The sequence below is a fragment of the Oncorhynchus mykiss genome, chromosome 8 (genome assembly GCF_057628025.1).
Source record: "Oncorhynchus mykiss isolate SJ-2025 chromosome 8, ASM5762802v1, whole genome shotgun sequence".
Classification (NCBI taxonomy): Eukaryota; Metazoa; Chordata; class Actinopteri; order Salmoniformes; family Salmonidae; genus Oncorhynchus; species Oncorhynchus mykiss.
Genome location: NC_143029.1, coordinates 76,048,041 through 76,065,843, shown reverse-complemented (window position 1 = coordinate 76,065,843; position 17,803 = coordinate 76,048,041). Strand labels below are relative to the sequence as shown.

General features: G+C 43.3%; 1 long non-coding RNA gene across 1 annotated transcript; it reads left to right on the top strand.

Moving 5' to 3' along the window:
* Positions 1-1,816: 1,816 nt before the first annotated feature.
* On the top strand, positions 1,817-17,111 carry LOC149982120 (uncharacterized). Its single transcript, XR_016482617.1, has 2 exons — positions 1,817-1,901; positions 13,812-17,111. It is a non-coding gene; the product is annotated as an uncharacterized LOC149982120 (long non-coding RNA).
* The last annotated feature ends 692 nt before the right edge of the window (positions 17,112-17,803 follow it).

Sequence of the window (17,803 nt, the reverse complement as noted above, 5' to 3'; positions counted from 1 at the left end):
AAGGAGAAGACTGATCAGAGATGCAGCCAAGAGGCCCATGATCACTCTGGATGAACTGCAGAGATCTACAGCTGAGGTGGGAGACTGTCCATAGGACAACAATCAGTCGTATATTGCACAAATCTGGCCTTTATGGAAGAGGGGCAAGAAGAAAGCCATTTCTTAAAGATATCCATAAAAAGTGTTGTTTAAAGTTTGCCACAAGCCACCTGGGAGACACACCAAACATGTGGAAGAAGGTGCTCTGGTCAGATGAAACCAAAATTGAACTTTTTGGCAACAATGCAAAACGTTATGTTTGGCGTAAAAGCAACACAGCTCATCACACTGAACACACCATCCCCACTGTCAAACATGGTGGTGGCAGCATCACGGTTTGGGCCTGCTTTTCTTCAGCAGGGACAGGGAAGATGGTTAAAATTGATGGGAAGATGGATGGAGCCAAATACAGGACCATTCTGGAAGAAACCCTGATGGAGTCTGCAAAAGACCTGAGACTGGGACGGAGATTTGTCTTCCAACAAGACAATGATCCAAAACATAAAGCAAAATCTATAATGGAATGGTTCAAAAATAAACATATCCAGGTGTTAGAATGGCCAAGTCAAAGTCCAGACCTGAATTCAATCGAGAATCTGTGGAAAGAACTGAAAACTGCTGTTCACAAATGCTCTCCATCCAACCTCACTGAGCTCGAGCTGTTTTGCAAGGAGGAATGGGAAAAAATTTCAGTCTCTCGATGTGCAAAACTGATAGAGACATACCCCAAGCGACTTACAGCTGTAATCGCAGCAAAAGGTGGCGCTACAAAGTATTAATTTAAGGGGGCTGAATAATTTTGCACGCCCAATTTTTCAGTTTTTGTATGTTAAAGTTTGAAATATCCAATAAATGTCGTTCCACTTCATGATTGTGTCCCACTTGATGTTGATTCTTCACAAAAAAAATACAGTTTTATATCTTTATGTTTGAAGCCTGAAATGTGGCAAAAGGTCGCAAAGTTCAAGGGGGCCGAATACTTTCGCAAGGCACTGTAGGTGCCCTTCTTTGCAAGGCATTGGAAAACCTCCCTAGTCTTTATGGTTGAAATTAACTGCTCGTCTAGGGACCTTACAGATAATTGTATGTGTTGAGTACAGAGATAAGCTAGGCATTCAAAAATCATGTTAAACACTAATCCATTCAACTTATTATGTGACTTGTTAAGCAAATGTTTACTCCTGAACTTATTTAGGCTTGCCATAACAAAGGAGTTGAATACGTATTGACTCAATACATAAAACAAAAAAAAACATAATTCCACTTTGACATTATGGGGTATGTGTGACAAAAATGTCAATTTAATCCATTTTAAATTCAGGCTTTAACGCAACAAAATGTAGAAAATGAATACTTTCTGAAGCCACTGTAGACTTTTATGCATTTATAACCATGTGAGCCACAGCACTGCACTCTCCCGTACATGTAGCTATATCTATTTACTTAAAACAGAAGACATTTTACTATCAACATTTGTAATTTTTTTTGTCAATAGATATGGCTGCCCTACATGCAGACTAGACTACCCCCAACCGGCCGCAAGAAGGCAGTATTATTCCTTTTACGTCGTTGATAAGCTCACAAACGACGTAAAAGGAATAATACAACGAAAGATTTTTATAACTAAACCAAGAATAGAACACAACTTGTCGTTTCTAAAGGAAACAAATTAGTCATAGTGGGCAGAACGAGCAAGGAGGTGGGCAGAGCCAAGCATGCGCTAGTGATATCTTATTGGCACGTTTTAGTATGCGTCTGCATATATCCGTTAGGGAACGCCTACTCTGAATTGCGCATGTGCAATAACTCCATACGCCTTTGCGCTCCTAAACAGTGCGATTTTTTTACAACTTTTTCAAAAGGTAAAGTCTACAAAACTTAGTCCACTCTGTTGATAATGTTCTGTTTTTGTGAACAGAAAACTGCGTTGAGATCAAATGTTTAATTGATTAGAAAATTTGCAGAATGTTGGCTAAATTTATCTCGTTCTATCTTCTTCCATTACCCGCCAGTTGGCTTCCGCTCCCTACCATATTTGGTAGTGAGTGGAAACGCCAACTGGTTGCTTCACATTTATACATCCAGTGAAATATCTATCATTATTCTATCTGTGATACCGCTGTCTTGCGACCGGTTGGGCTAGAATACGCTTTAGTCACGCAGGCGCTACTTGGAAACGAAAGCGAGGCTGACGTGGGAAACCACCGGAAGTTGCTAGTCAAAACAATGGCGTGGGCTAGTTTAAAACTTCAAATCAAATTTTATTTGTCACATGCGCAAAATACAACAGGTGTAGGTAGACCTTACAGTGAAATGCATACTTACAAGCCCTTAACCAACAAAGCAGTTAAAAAAAAAAATTATATATGACAAAATAATTAAGGAGCAACAATAAAATAACTGTAGCAAGGCTATATACAGTGGGTTCCGGTACTGAGTCAATGTGCGGGGTCACCGGGTTATTCGAGGTAATTGAGGTAATATGTACATGTAGGTAGAAGTAAAGTGATTATGCATGCAGTTGGTTGAATTTTGGCCCATTCCCAGACCCAGTCTCCTGGTTGAATCTTGTGTGCCACCTCCTTCTGTAGTTCTCCTGTTGGGCATAAAACTTTTGACATACGGGTTTGGTTAATGAACACCCTCCTCATGTGTTCCACCATACTGCTTTCTAATTCTATATCTGCTTCCTCCAATCGTCCTAATTGGGGCATTCTATAGGGTCTACCAAAAACCTTCTCAAATGGAGATAGCCCCTCCCTATCAGGGGTTATTCTAATGCACTATGGGCAGGCATTTTACCCAGTTCATTCCGGTACTTAGGTGTGTTTTCCTTAATCAACCTTTTACCGATTGATTCATGCGCTCGATAAGGCCAGCACTCTGGGGGTGATAAGAACAATGTTTCTTCATATTTATATTCAATTTCTGACCTATATTATCAATTACTTGATTAGAAAAATGGGAACCATTGTCGCTATAAATAGTTTCTGGCAGTCCAAATCGCGGGATAATCTCTTGACATAATGCTCTAGCCACTGTTTCTGCGTCTGCTGAAGATGTAGGAAATGCCTCTATCCGTTTATTATATTTGTCAATAATTGTTAAACACCATTTCTTATTTTCACTTTTAGTTAATTCAATAAAGGCCATTTCCTATTGTTGGAATGGATACTTAGCCGCCGGGTATTCCCCCTGTGGTGCCCTCACTTTACCTTGGTGGTTACTTCGTGCGCATATAGTGCACAGTGAGCAAAAGTTTTTAAAATAGTTTGTTATTCCATATGCTACAAAGTGTTGTTTAAATAACCCTACCATACCCCCTGTTGATACATGGCTTTGCCCATGTAACAATATAGCAGCATATTTAAACAGTGACTTTGGTAAAATCGGTAGATTCCCTTTGTGCCAGATTCCTCCTCTATTTACGGCTCCCATTTTGACCCTTTTAGTAATTTCTTTAATGGGGGCTCCAAGCTGACTTGCCCTCAGTATTTCGGTGTTGATATAAACTTCCTCCTTTAAGTGTGAGTCTATGTGTGAGTGTGGTTTCCCCCGCTCTCTTCGCTTCCTCATCTGCCCGTCTATTCCCAATACTGACGCTGTCCATGCCCTTAGTATGTGCCTCGCATTTACAAATGGCTCATTTTTTTGGTAGTAGAATTGCCTCTAGTAAACTCAAGATTAGTTGCGCGTGAGTAATGGGTTTACCTGTTGTGGTAACCATGCCCCTGTTTCTCCACTGAGCTGCGAATACATGAACAGTGTTAAAGGCATAAGCACTATCAGTATGTATCGTAATGCATTTACCCTTTCCTAATATACAAGCCCTGGTAAGGGCCACAATTTCAGCTTGTTGAGCAGAGTAATTCTTTGGTAAAGCTTCAGCTTCCAGCACCTTAGTGAGAGTCACTACTGCATAACCCGTAGCATTTGAGCCATCTGGGTTCTTCCTAGAAGACCCATCAACAAACATAGTTATTTCTGCATCTGGCAAAGGCAGATCAGTTGGATCTGGCCTGGGGAGAACCATTTTCTCTGTCTCCGTTACACAATCATGGGGACTCCCATCTGTGGCTATAGGAATTAGAGTGGAGGGGTTCAAAGTGGTACAACCCTCAATTGTTAGGTTTGGCATATTCAACAGAATAATCATACAAGACAAATGTCTTGCTGGTGACATGTACGCCATTTTATGTTCCAATAACAAAATTGAGACGGCATGTGGGACCCTCAATGTCAAATCATGGTATAGTACTACAGAGGCAGAGTCCTCCACAGCCCGTGCTGCAGCCACCACTGACTGCAAACACAGGGGCATTGCTTGTGCCACCTCATCGAGACGGGAGGAATAATAGGCCACCGGCTTATTCTTCCCTCCGTGTCTCTGAGTCAACACTGATGTCATGAACCCCTCCCTGCAATCCACAGTCTGTGTGAATTCACGGTCATACCTAGGGAATGCCATAACAGTGTCAGATATCAATAGCTGTTTAATAGCCACAAACTGTTTCTCCGCCTCTTTTGTCCATACTATTTTGTCTTTAGCTGTCATAGCCTTACCATAGATCAAATTACTAAGTAACCCTGTATGCAATGCAAAGTGTGGAACCCATGCTCTACAATAGTTAATCATTCCCAAGAAACTCATCATCTGTTTTTTGTTCAATGGTTTGGGTGCTTCTAGAATGGCTGTCTTCCTGGTTGAATTGATATCATCCACATATGTCCAAATTTGACTTCCCTGGGGAGGGTCGAATTTTCCAAGATTCCTAGTAATAGCCTGATTGTAGATAGTGGGGCTTTCCAAATAACCTTGAACCAGTCGGCTGTAAGTCTATTTCTTTCCTAAAAATGTGACCCCGAACCACCCCTGGCTGTCTGGGTGTAATGGAATACTAAAGAAAGCATTAGCAAGGTCTATCACAGTAAAGTAAGCATTCTCAGGCTTCAGCTGGTTTAACAGAGTATGCGGATCTGGTACACAAGGTGTTCTTGGTATCACACTGTTATTGACCCCTTGCAGGTCCATTACCATTATCCAGTCCATGCTAGGGAATGCCTTCTTTACTGGAAAAAGAGGTGAGTTACAGAACGCTTCATCCCCCGGTATGATAACCCCTCCCTTTCTTAACTGTTCAAAAGAGGGTGTTATTCCTTTAATCGCTTCTGGCTTTAATGGGTATTGTTTTTGGTAAGGTCTATAATTTGATTTTGGGACAACTTGTACCGGTGTTACTCCTTTAATTAATCCCACATCCCCGGGACCCTCAGATCACAGATATTCAGGTATTCCTTTTAAATCTTCTTCCTGTTCTTCTGTCAACAGGTATTCTGCTTCTCAGAAACCCCCCCCCCCCCCCCCCACACACACTCTCACTAATGTGCACTGCGGGGGCACAGTTTGCTCTCCAGTTCAGTTTACGTCTGTATCTATCAGTGGATGGGCTATGTTGCAAACCTCCCTCCCCCGTTACCCAGTCTGTCAGTTTTTTTCCCTTTGACACCCAATATCCCATATCCTTCCACTGCCCAGAGGGTTCTTTAGCTAGGGCCACATGGGGGCTCCATTTTTCTCTGTACAGGACCTGGATATGAGTAGGCAGTTCCACCTCCACAGCTGCATGAGTTGAATCATAGTAAAGCCATTTCAGACCAATGGTTCGCTCAGTGGTTCTCAGAAGTGCCCTCTCATATACCAGGTCGGGGCCGGGGTGTCTGTTATACCACAGTGTACAGTGCAAATCATCTGGAGACATTTTAGTGGGTCCTGATTTTACATCATCTGTTAGTTCCATCAATGCTTTGGGTATGTCTGTTAAACCTCCCCTCAATAAATCTTGACTATACCAATAATGTGGATCTCCTTCCCCACAGATTACCATGTTATTTTTAACAACCTGGGCTTTCATACCTTTGTCTGTAGGTGTTATGGTAATATTCAAGAGTTTCATGACATCTCTCCCCAATAGATTCACAGGACACAACTTTGATATGAGTACTGGGACCGTTGCCTCCCCCTCAGTCATTTCATGTCTGAGAGTTATGGGAGTCGACAGTCTCTCTACACAGTGATGGCCAGACGCAGAACGAACAATTATCTTATGCCCTGAGGGATGAATCCCTTGTGGTGCATCCTCACTGCATATGGCTGTCCTGCATGCCCCCGTATCACACAGAAATGTAATTCTCTGTCCCATAACTGCAAGTGTCAAAAAATGTTTTTCTTCCTGAGCAAGTGCAAGGTCTACTGTTGCTAATTCAAATACCTCAGTCTCTGCGTCAATCTTATCTAAATTGTTGAGGTCTGAAGCGCTATTACTACAGTCGCTGTCCTTTTCGCCGTACCAGTCCACTACTTCTTTCCTGAATATTTTAGCAGTATCCGTCTCTAGTCAGGATTTGTCTTCGTCGCTGTCTGAGTCAGGTTTTGGCGCCTTTTTCCTTTTTGCCCACCCTTCCTCTGTGGTTTTCGTTTACAGTTGCGTCTTTGATGTCCCTTTTTTATCACAATATTTACAAGGTGCCTCACACTTTCTGGCGAAATGTCCAGTTTTACTGCAATTGAAACATCTAAGCTCCCCTTTACCCCCTTCGCCTGACGTTCCCTTTCTATCTGTCCCCGTTGCTTTATCTTCTAGTACTGCCATTAAAAACTCATCTTTCCTTTTCTCTTTTTTCATTTTTTCTGTCTGCCCGTGCTGTTCGTGGTGGACCGCATATCTTTTTACCTCTGCGAGAGTTGCCAATCTCCACCCCACTAAATTATTTTTCACCTCTCTACTGATTTCAACGCGCATTCCAGTTAATAAGGCTATTTTTAGTTGCTGATGATAAGGAGTATTTTGATCCCCCCCGGGGGCTGGTTCTGGCGTACCACTGTTGGCATTAAATACATCTCTTAAACGTTCTAGGTACTGACTGACTGTCTCATTTTCTCCCTGTCTACATTCAGTTACCTTAGAGAAGTCGGCGTGTCGATGGTAATGTTCAGTTAGGTTAGCGCATAGTTCTGTCATTTTTGCCCTGAATGGCTCCCCAAGTCCCGCGCTCCACTGTACAACGTCCCCATCATTCCCCGTTGGCACCCAGGCTCCGGGCACAGCAAACCAATCCTTTCCCACTATGGTTCTAACTGCTCTTTACACCTCCCATGTGTTTAGCCTGAAACTGGACGCTAGTCCGTTTAGATCTCTCTCAAACCCTGCCATTCCTGTTTTAGGGTGTGGAATTCCTTCTACTGTCTTTTCTACGTCCCTCTGTGTCCAAGGTCGATAGACCCAAACCATGGGTTCGTTGCCGTCCATCCCAGCTTGGGGGTTGGGTAGCTCTATCAGGGGAAACTGCTCTTCTCTCTCTGCACTGTCTTCTTCCCTGCTATAGTACTGGAAATCTCTCCTATGCCATGGTCTATTTTTCTCTCCTATATCGGAGGTTTTTCTAAGTAGTCCTGATCGGTTTTGATTCGGTGTCTGATATTTTTCCTTCCCCGACCTATCTTCCTCCTTCACTGTCTGAGTCTCTACCAATGCCCTTTCCATGTGCACCTTTCTCAATACTGCCCTAATCAGTTCCTGCTCTCTATCCGTGCCTCTCTGTCCCTCCTGACTTTCACCATCCGCTCCCAAATCTTAAGCTGGGGGAGGCTCAGCACGGAGCGGCAATTGCACTCTCCTCTGAGCCATCACCACCTCATCGTCGGGATTATCTCTGTAAGCCTGGTCCACTAGAGAAGGATATATGTTTTGATCCACACCCAATTGGCCACTTTTTCCCGCTGTGGGAGCGGAGGGCAGAGTATCTTGGTTCCTTACATCTTTCTTTTTTCTATCCCCTTCCACTCTTTTCCTGGCATCCGAAAGCCAGACCCTGGCTGTGTACAACCCTTGTTTATTCTGCTTCTGCATGTCCTTCCTTATGTATCTGTTTTATAAGAAATTCTAACTTGTCCACATTTAGATGCCCATCAAAACCATATTTCTTCCTCCATTTTAGACCGAAATCAATGTTTCTCTTGTCTCTCTGTTCCATATAACGCTCGTCTCCCGTTAATTCCGGCATCTCCTTTGAGGAACTTCTACCCATCCTTAATCTTTACCGTTACTAGTAGCTATGGTATTTAATCACTTATCTTTGCCTTTCTATATTTAATTTTACCTTCTAATGTTTGTGTATTTCTATGAATCTGCAATTTACCGTTACTTAGTTACTTTAGTTCCTTTTCAGTCTGACTATGTGTGTGTCTCTTTTATGGAAATCTTATCAATAGCTTTGACTGTTGAATCAGATATTAGGTCTTACCTAAGCCCAGGAGTTGTAAATCCCTAGTTAATATCTTATTTTCCGGTTGTGTCAGAGGGCTTTTAAAGACCGCTAATAATCGTTATCTCACGCCACTATTTTTCAGGCTTCCCTCTCGCATGGAACTTCTTGTCTATAGATTTGGCTTTTATCCCATTCCTTTAGATTTTGGTTCCCTCTCCTCCTTATTTGGATATTTCAGTAGTATTTGTTGAATCGGAACGATGATCAATACTGCCACAATTCAAATGACCATTCCAGTTATCTTGAGCATTCCCTTCCTGTCTCCTCACGCCTAGTATTTGTACAAGATCACCGTCCTATCCCCCAGCACCTATTTAATATCCCGTCTTAATCTCGGGCGAATATGCCTCTCATGATTAAGTTTAGTTTATTTACGGTAGTGCACATTACCGCAGGTTATTTTCGAACCTGCTCAGTGTATATCGGTTATACAAAACCCAGTGTATGTTGGTCATACAAAACCCTGTGGGAATAGCAAAGCTCCCATTATTGATGAATTCTAAACATTTTAGAACATCAAATCAACAAACTGAAATCCCCCCAGAATCGAGAATATAGGCTACTGACCTGGTGCCGACTGGGAAAAGCACTGTTCGTTGGATCTAGTCACGTCCCTGTCATCTGGTGTGTATGCCGGCCTGTTTTTAACGTCAATCCAGAAGCCAGGTCTTAATAACGGGCCCAGACCCGGTCGTGCACGATTTTTCCGGCGTACGACCTCCAGATGGAGATCCCGGTTCGAAGGACCAATTATTGAAGGAATTTAATTCCTTTGTTTTAATTCCCAATTAAAATTAAACATTTATAGGAATAGACAGAGCCCGGTCTTAAAGTCAAATAGCCTTTATTCAAGAGAGTACTCCCGTAATACAGGTTACGTCATTAGTTCCAACACCCCGCACCATCTCCGTTCCAATCTCGAGCCTTCCCACATCCGTCTCCCTACCAATTTAATATAATTTACGAGTCAAGGTTTTCTCGTGTAGATAAGCATTCTAGCCAGTCTGATTCATTTGTACCACAATAGTCATTGTTCTAATTTTTTTTTTTTTTTTTATTTTAATTTTTTTTTTTTTTAATTTTTTACCCCTTTTTGTCCCCAATTTTGTAGTATCCAATTGTGTAGTAGCTACTATCTTGTCTCATCGCTACAACTCCCGTACGGGCTCGGGAGAGACGAAGGTTGAAAGTCATGCGTCCTCCGATACACAACCAACCAAGCCGCTGCTTCTTTAACACAGCGCACATCCAACCCGGAAGCCAGCCGCACCAATGCGCCGGAGGAAACGCCGTGCACCTGGCCACCTTGGCTAGCGTACACTGCGCCCAGCCCGCCACAGGAGTCGCTGGTGCGCGATGAGACAAGGACACCCCTACCGACCAAGCCCTCCCTAACCCGGGCGACGCTAGGCCAATTGTGCGTCGCCCCACGGACCTCCCGGTCGCGGCCGGTTACGACAGAGCCTGGGCGCGAACCCAGGACTCTGATGGCACAGCTGGCGCTGGTACAGCGCCCTTAACCACTGCGCCACCCGGGAGGCCCTATTGTTCTAAACTCTTGACCACATTCACACACATTATATTCAATACTGGGATCAGATAAGAAAATTCATACATATACAGTAACATAAAAGTATTCTGATTAGTACATCCTGATTGAAATGTATACATAATTAGTCATTATAGATAAAAATTCCCTTAACAGTTTTATTACTATATCTCTTGACACAATGATGAAAATAATCATGGCCTCTAAACCTTCAAGCTGCATACCAGACCCTATTCCAACTAAACTATTTAAAGAGCTGCTTCCTGTGCTTGGCCCTCCTACAGTGGGGCAAAAAAGTATTTAGTCAGCCATCAATTGTGCAAGTTCTCCCACTTAAAATGATGAGAGAGGCCTGTAATTTTCATCATAGGTACACTTCAACTATGACAGACAAAATTAGGAAAAAAATCACATTGTAGGATTTTTAATTAATTAATTTGCAAATTATGGTGGAAAATAAGTATTTGGTCACCTACAAACAAGCAAGATTTCTGGCTCTCACAGACCTGTAACTTCTTCTTTAAGAGGCTCCTCTGTCCTCCACTCGTTACCTGTATTAATGGCACCTGTTTGAACTTGTTATCAGTATAACAGACACATGTCCACAACCTCAAACAGTCACACTCCAAACTCCACTATGGCCAAGACCAAAGAGCTGTCAAAGGACACCAGAAACAAAATTGTAGACCTGCACCAGGCTGGGAAGACTGAATCTGCAATAGGTAAGCAGCTTGGTTTGAAGAAATCAACTGTGGGAGCAATTATTAGGAAATGGAAGGCATACAAGACCACTGATAATCTCCCTCGATCTGGGGCTCCACGCAAGATCTCACCCCGTGGGGTCAAAATGATCACAAGAACGGTGAGCAAAAATCCCAGAACCACACGGGGGGACCTAGTGAATGACCTGCAGAGAGCTGGGACCAAATTAACAAAGCCTACCTTCAGCAACACACTACGCCGCCAGGGACTCAAATCCTGTTGTGCCAGACGTGTCCCCCTGCTTAAGCGAGTACATGTCCAGGCCCATCTGAAGTATGCTAGAGAGCATTTTGATGATCCAGAAGAAGATTGGGAGAATGTCATATGGTCAGATGAAACCAAAATATAACTTTTTGGTAAAAACTCAACTCGTCGTGTTTGGAGGACAAAGAATGCTGAGTTGCATCCAAAGAACACCATACCTACTGTGAAGCATGGGGGTGGAAACATCATGCTTTGGAGCTGTTTTTCTGCAAAGGGACCAGGACGACTGACCCGTGTAAAGGAAAGAACGAATGGGGCCATGTATCGTGAGATTTTGAGTGAAAACCTCCTTCCATCAGCAAAGGCATTGAAGATGAAATGTGGCTGGGTCTTTCAGCATGACAATGATCCCAAACACACCCAGGCAACGAAGGAGTGGCTTCGTAAGAAGCATTTCAAGGTCCTGGAGTGGCCTAGCCAGTCTCCAGATCTTAACCCCATAGAAAATCTTTGGAGGGAGTTGAAAGTCTGTGTTGCCCAGCAACAGCCCCAAAACATCACTGCTCTAGAGGAGATCTGCATGGAGGAATGGCCCAAAATACCTGCAACAGTGTGTGAAAACCTTGTGAAGACGTTTCAGAAAACGTTTGACCTCTGTCATTGCCAACAAAGGGTATATAACAAAGTATTGAGAAACTTTTGTTATTGACCAAATACTTATTTTCCACCATAATTTGCAAATAAATTCATTAAAAAATCCTACAATGTGATTTTCTGGATTTTTTTTCCTCATTCATTCTCTGTCATAGTTGAAGTGTGACTATGATGAAATTACAAGCCTCTCTCATCATTTTAAGTGGGAGAACTTCCACAATTGGTGGCTGACTAAATACTTTTTTGCCCCACTGTATGTTGAACATAATAAACGGCTCTCTATCCACCGGATGTGTACCAAACTCACTAAAAGTGGCAGTAATAAAGCCTCTCTTGAAATAGCCAAACCTTGACCCAGAAAATATAAAAAACTATCGGCCAATATCGAATCTTCCATTCCTCTCAAAACTTTTAGAAAAAAGCTGTTGCGCAGCAACTCACTGCCTTCCTGAAGACAAACAATGTATACGAAATGCTTCAGTCTGGTTTTAGACCCCATCATAGCACTGAGACTGCACTTGTGAAGGTGGTCAATTACCTTTTAATGGCGTCAGACCGAGGCTCTGCATCTGTCCTCGTGCTCCTAGACCTTAGTGCTGCTTTTGATACCCTTGATAACCACATTATTTTGGAGAGATTGGAAACCCAAATTGGTTTACACGGACAAGTTCTGGCCTGGTTTAGATCTCATCTGTCGGAAAGATATCAGTTTGTCTCTGTGAATGGTTTGTCCTCTGACAAATCAACTGTAAATGTCGGTGTTCCTCAAGGTTCCGTTTTAGGACCACTATTGTTTTCACTATATATTTTACCTCTTGGGGATGTCATTCGAAAACATAATGTTAACTTTCACTGCTATGTCGATGACACACAGCTGTACATTTCAATGAAACATGGTGAAGCCCCAAAATTGCCCTCGCTAGAAGCCTGTGTTTGACATGAGGAAGTGGATTGCTGCAAACTTTCTACTTTTAAACTCGGACAGAACATAGATGCTAGTTCTAGGTCCCAAGAAACAAATATATCTTCTGTTGAATCTGACAATTAATCTTGATGGTTGTACAGTCGTCTCAAATAAAACTGTGAAGGACCTCGGCATTACTCTGGACCCTGATCTCTCTTTTGACGAACATATCAAGACTGTTTCAAGGACAGCTTTTTTCCATCTACATAACATTGCAAAAATCAGAAACTTTCCGTCCAAAAAAGATGCAGAAAAATTATTTTGTTACTTCTAGGTTAGACTACTGCAATGCTCTACTTTCCGGCTACCCGGATAAAGCACTAAATAAACTTCAGTTTAGTGCTAAATACAGCTGCTAGAATGCTGACTAGAACCAAAAAGTGTGATCATATTACTCCAGTGCTAGCCTCGCTAAACTGGCTTCCTGTTAAGGCAAGGGCTGATTTCAAGGTTTTACTGATAACCTACAAAGCATTACATGGGCTTGCTCCTACCTATCTTTCTGATTTTGTCCTGCTGTACATACCTACACGTACGCTACAGTCACAAGAAGCAGGCCTCCTAATTGTCCCTAGAATTTCTAAGCAAACAGCTGGAGGCAGGGCTTTCTCCTATAGAGCTCAATTTTTATGGAATGGTCTGCCTACCCATGTGAGAGACGCAGACTCGGTCTCAACCTTTAAGTCTTTACTGAAGACTCATCTCTTCAGTGGGTCATATGATTGAGTGTAGTCTGGCCCAGGAGTGTGAAGGTGAACGGAAAGGCTATGGAGCAACAAGCCGCCCTTGCTGTCTCTGCCTGGCCGGTTCCCCTCTCTCCACTGGGATTCTCTGCCTCTAACCCTATTACAGGGGCTGAGTCACTGGCTTACTGGTGCTCTTCCATGCCGTCCCTGGGAGGGGTGCGTCACTTGAGTGGGATCACTGACGTGATCTTCCTGTCTGGGTTGGCGCCCCCCCTGGGTTGTGTCGTGGCGGAGATCTTTGTGGGCTATACTCGGCCTTGTCTCAGGATGGTAAGTTGGTAGTTGAAGATATCCCTCTAGTGGTGTGGGGGCTGTGCTTTGGCAAAGTGGGTGGGGTTATATCCTGCCTGTTTGGCCCTGTCCGGGGGTATCATCGGATGGGGCCACAGTGTCTCCTGACCCCTCCTGTCTCAGCCTCCAGTATTTATGCTGCAATAGTTTGTGTCGGGGGGGCTAGGGTCAGTCTGTTATATCTGGAGTACTTCTCCTGTCTTATCTAGTGTCCTGTGTGAATTTAAGTATGCTCTCTCTATTTCTCTCTTTCTCTCCTCCTTTCTCATTCTCGGAGGACCTGAGCCCTAGGACCATGCCTCACCGTGCTACTGCTCCAGTTTCAACTGTTCTGCCTGTGGCTATGGAACCCTGACCTGTTCACCGGACGTGCTACCTGTCCCAGACCTTCTGTTTTCAACTCTCTAGAGACAGCAGGAGTGGTAGAGATACTCTTAATAGTCGGCTATGAAAAGCCAACTGACATTTACTCCTGAGGTGCTGACTTGCTGCACCCTCGACAACTACCGTGATTATTATTATTTGACCATGCTGGTTATTTATGAACATTTGAACATCTTGGCCATGTTCTGTTATAATCTCCACCTGGCACAGCCAGAAGAGGACTGGCCACCCCTCATAGCCTGGTTCCGCTCTAGGTGTCTTCCTAGGTTTAGGCCTTTCATGGGAGTTTTTCCTAGCCACCGTGCTTCTACACCTACATTGCTTGCTGTTTGGGGTTTTAGACTGGGTTTCTGTACAGCACTTTGAAATATCAGCTGATATAAGAAGGGTTATATAAATACATTTGATTTGATATACTGTACTCTGTACCAACTTCTGCCTACAATTGTATTACTAAAGGAGCATTTTAATACTTTAACAAAGAGTATGTGTGACGCGCAGCGTGGTACGTGTTCATGTTTATTTATTGAACACTAAATACAAAAATAACAAGAGAATAAATTAAACCGAAACAGTCCCGTAAGGTGCAAACACTGATACGGAAAACAACTACCCACAAGACACAGGTGAGAAAAGGCTACCTAAGTATGGTTCTCAGTCAGAGACACCGATCGACAGCTGTCCCTGATTGAGAACCATACCCGGCCAAAACAAAGAAATACAAACACATAGAAAAAGAACAGAATGCCCACCCAAATCACACCCTGACCAACCCAAAAATAGAGACATAAAAAGCTCTCTACGGTCAGGGCGTGACAGTGTGTGTTTCCATTACTAATATATGTTTGATACTGATCATCTGTTGAAGAAATTGACCAACACTTTGGCGAGCTTGCCAGGAGCGAGTGACCACTTCGCTGGACTGACTATTGATCCACGTGCAAACGCTACAAAATTTTAAGGTAAGCAGATGCCTGTTAAAGCTGAAGTCTGTAATTTACTATAGCACATGGTGGTTAATGAGTCATTCTGGCAAGTAAGTGGCGCCTCGCTGTTAAATTTATAAGAACCTACATTTCTTTCTAATAGTGGAATAATAGACAGTGTGAAATTATTGTTACACAACCCGTGGGAGGAAGCACAGACCACCTAGGTGGAAATAGGATATACATTCTTGGGTTAAATGTTTATGATTATGAGACTTGGTGATAGGGCACAAATTCTAAGTATGAAACGCTGATTGTTGATAGAATTGAGAGTGAAATATTTTCTGATAACTGAATTTGTAATTGTTCTGTTTATTATGTTTTCTGTGTGATATGACTGGATGGTGGGACACTAAATCAGGAGTTAGTTATAAACAATATAATACCCATGTATTTGATTTAACTGAGTGGACATTCAAATCAGATGCTCAAAGAGGGCATAAACCTTTAAGCATACATCATTGCTATATTAGGGAATACACCTGCCCGTGTGTTACTGACCCACGCTATTTTAATTTAAAAATAAATAGTTTTGAAATAATAGTTTCTCCCTTGGAAGGAGAAGATTATCACAGAGATACCAGGATTGTTGTGGTTGTTACACCAAAGTTTGTACCAGTAACAAATCATCTTGAACCCTTTACAATTTCATGGTTACTCCATAGAGGACGTTTATTTTACACCATCCATACATTACATGGTATTCAGTTATCATTTACTTATCACCCTGCTTTAAATAAACGTATGCAAGTTAAGGGATAGACTATGCAAGTATAGGGTTATTTTGCATTAATTTATCTGTATTCAAATTACATGTAGAGCCTAATAACATTTTTTTTTAATTATTTTACATTTTTGGGATATGGCAGACGGGAGCTCGGAGTTACCTGGGGGACCAGTCGCTATGAAACCCGCCACCCCTCTACAATTTTTAGTAGGAAAATACCCCACTATGGGAAAGACTTAACCTGGGTTTTCAAGAAATGCCATGATTGGACCAAAGAAGCCTCTGAATATAGATGGCCTACAGATCGGCCATTTAATAAAACCAAGTATCAACATGTGCAGAATATCGTGAAGAGAAGACAGGAAAATAAGACCAAGGGGTAAAAAATAAAATCCACCCTGTTTTCTGTGACTGCTGTAGCCATGTTGAAAACTGAAGGTAACCTATTCTGGACTCAGCAGAAGGCTACCTGCTTAAAGAAACCGGTAACAAATATCAAAGACCCTGCCTTCCTCTAGAATGCAGTGCTCCACCATATGCTCCACACCCACCCCCTCCCCACTGTGGAGATAAATTTGAAGGAATCTATCCATTACTCCCGAACGAACTACTGGATCCAGGTGTTTGTTCTCCAGGGTCTGAAAGAGACAATGTCCCGAGCCAAGGAGGGGAGTCGGAAGTTACCAGGAAGGTTGTCTTCAGGAGAGACCTTTCTTCTGAGTACGAAGACGCAGGGACCTGTTTCCATGTCAGACCAAGGCGATGACTCTTCTCCACCACCAGGTAGAATGTATCAAGAACTTGGAGAAATATGGAATGATGCCAAGATACAATCAACACCTCTCTACCCTAGAGTTACCGTGGCAAAGGACCTCATGGCAACTCAAGAAAAGGTGCACAGAGAAATGGATAACGCTGTTGAGGTCATAATGATAAAGAGCAAAGTCTAAGTGGTAATCACACAGTAAAGGAAGAGAAGATAAGACGAGAGAGAGCGGAAAGTGAAGAAAGAGCGAGAAGTGAACAATACATAAGGCAGTGGGAAGAAAAGAAGAGAGAGGAGAGAGAACGTGAACAATTGAAAGAACACGAAAGTGGAGCTGAAGATGAAGAAGATGTGACTCTCGCGAGACCTAAGGACTCCCGAGCGCGTGCCAGCGGGAAACAGAACATAAAACAACAACTTGATCAATCGAGGGAGACATTGAGGCGCCTATCAACCATGTTTGAAAATGAGGTGACAACATTACAGGGTCGATTTAAAAACGTACAGCCCCGAGCATCAGAGAGACTGGAGATGAAACAGACTGAATGGATGAAGACACAGCCAGGTGAAGATGACCGTCCCATGGGAACGTATCCCCTGGTAATAAAGACCTCTGGTACAGGACAATCGTGCATGTTTACAAACCATGGAGTTTTGGGGACTTGGACACAGCAGCGAAACAATTGCCCTGCATCACTGCAGAGCCTGGAAAAAGATGAAGACTGAAGAAAAAGTAAGGAAGACTGGACTTGACACACAGCTTAAAAAAGCCCAACTGGCCCAACTGGACGAAGGAAAAACCAACAATCTCATGGTAGCCGTTGCCCCTGCTACTCAGTTTCTTCCTCAACCATATGGGAACCCACAACCATACCTACCCACACAGACAACCGCTGCTATGCTGGTACTGCGGTGTGGCAGGCCATACGAGAAACATGTGCCCTCACCAACCACAGCAGCAGCAGCCACACTGGCAGCAGAGGGAAAGGTCAATGGAGAGGGAATGCTGGCAGGGGGAACTTGGTGGAAGACCAGCCTACGCTGGACAGCCTCAACCTGCTTTTTCTAAGACTCAACCAATGAATGGTCGACAATATGGATGGCCCCACCAGCCTCCTGCGACAAACCAGGCGTGGTTCCCACCGCAGAATAATCAGCAATAGGGATGCCCTGACCCTCTTCTCCAGTGTCACCAGTACATATTTCCGGATGGTACCAAAGAACCAATCATTACAGCCTCACCTTACGATTCAACTGTTGTTAACCCAGCACAACTGCATGTGTCTCTGGAGGATGGAGAACCACACTACTGTCCTGATCAAGTCCAACGCGATTCCAAGGCCCGACCTGACCTTTATGAAGAACTTCTTGAGCTCCCTGATGTAACTCTCTTTGTTGATGGCTCT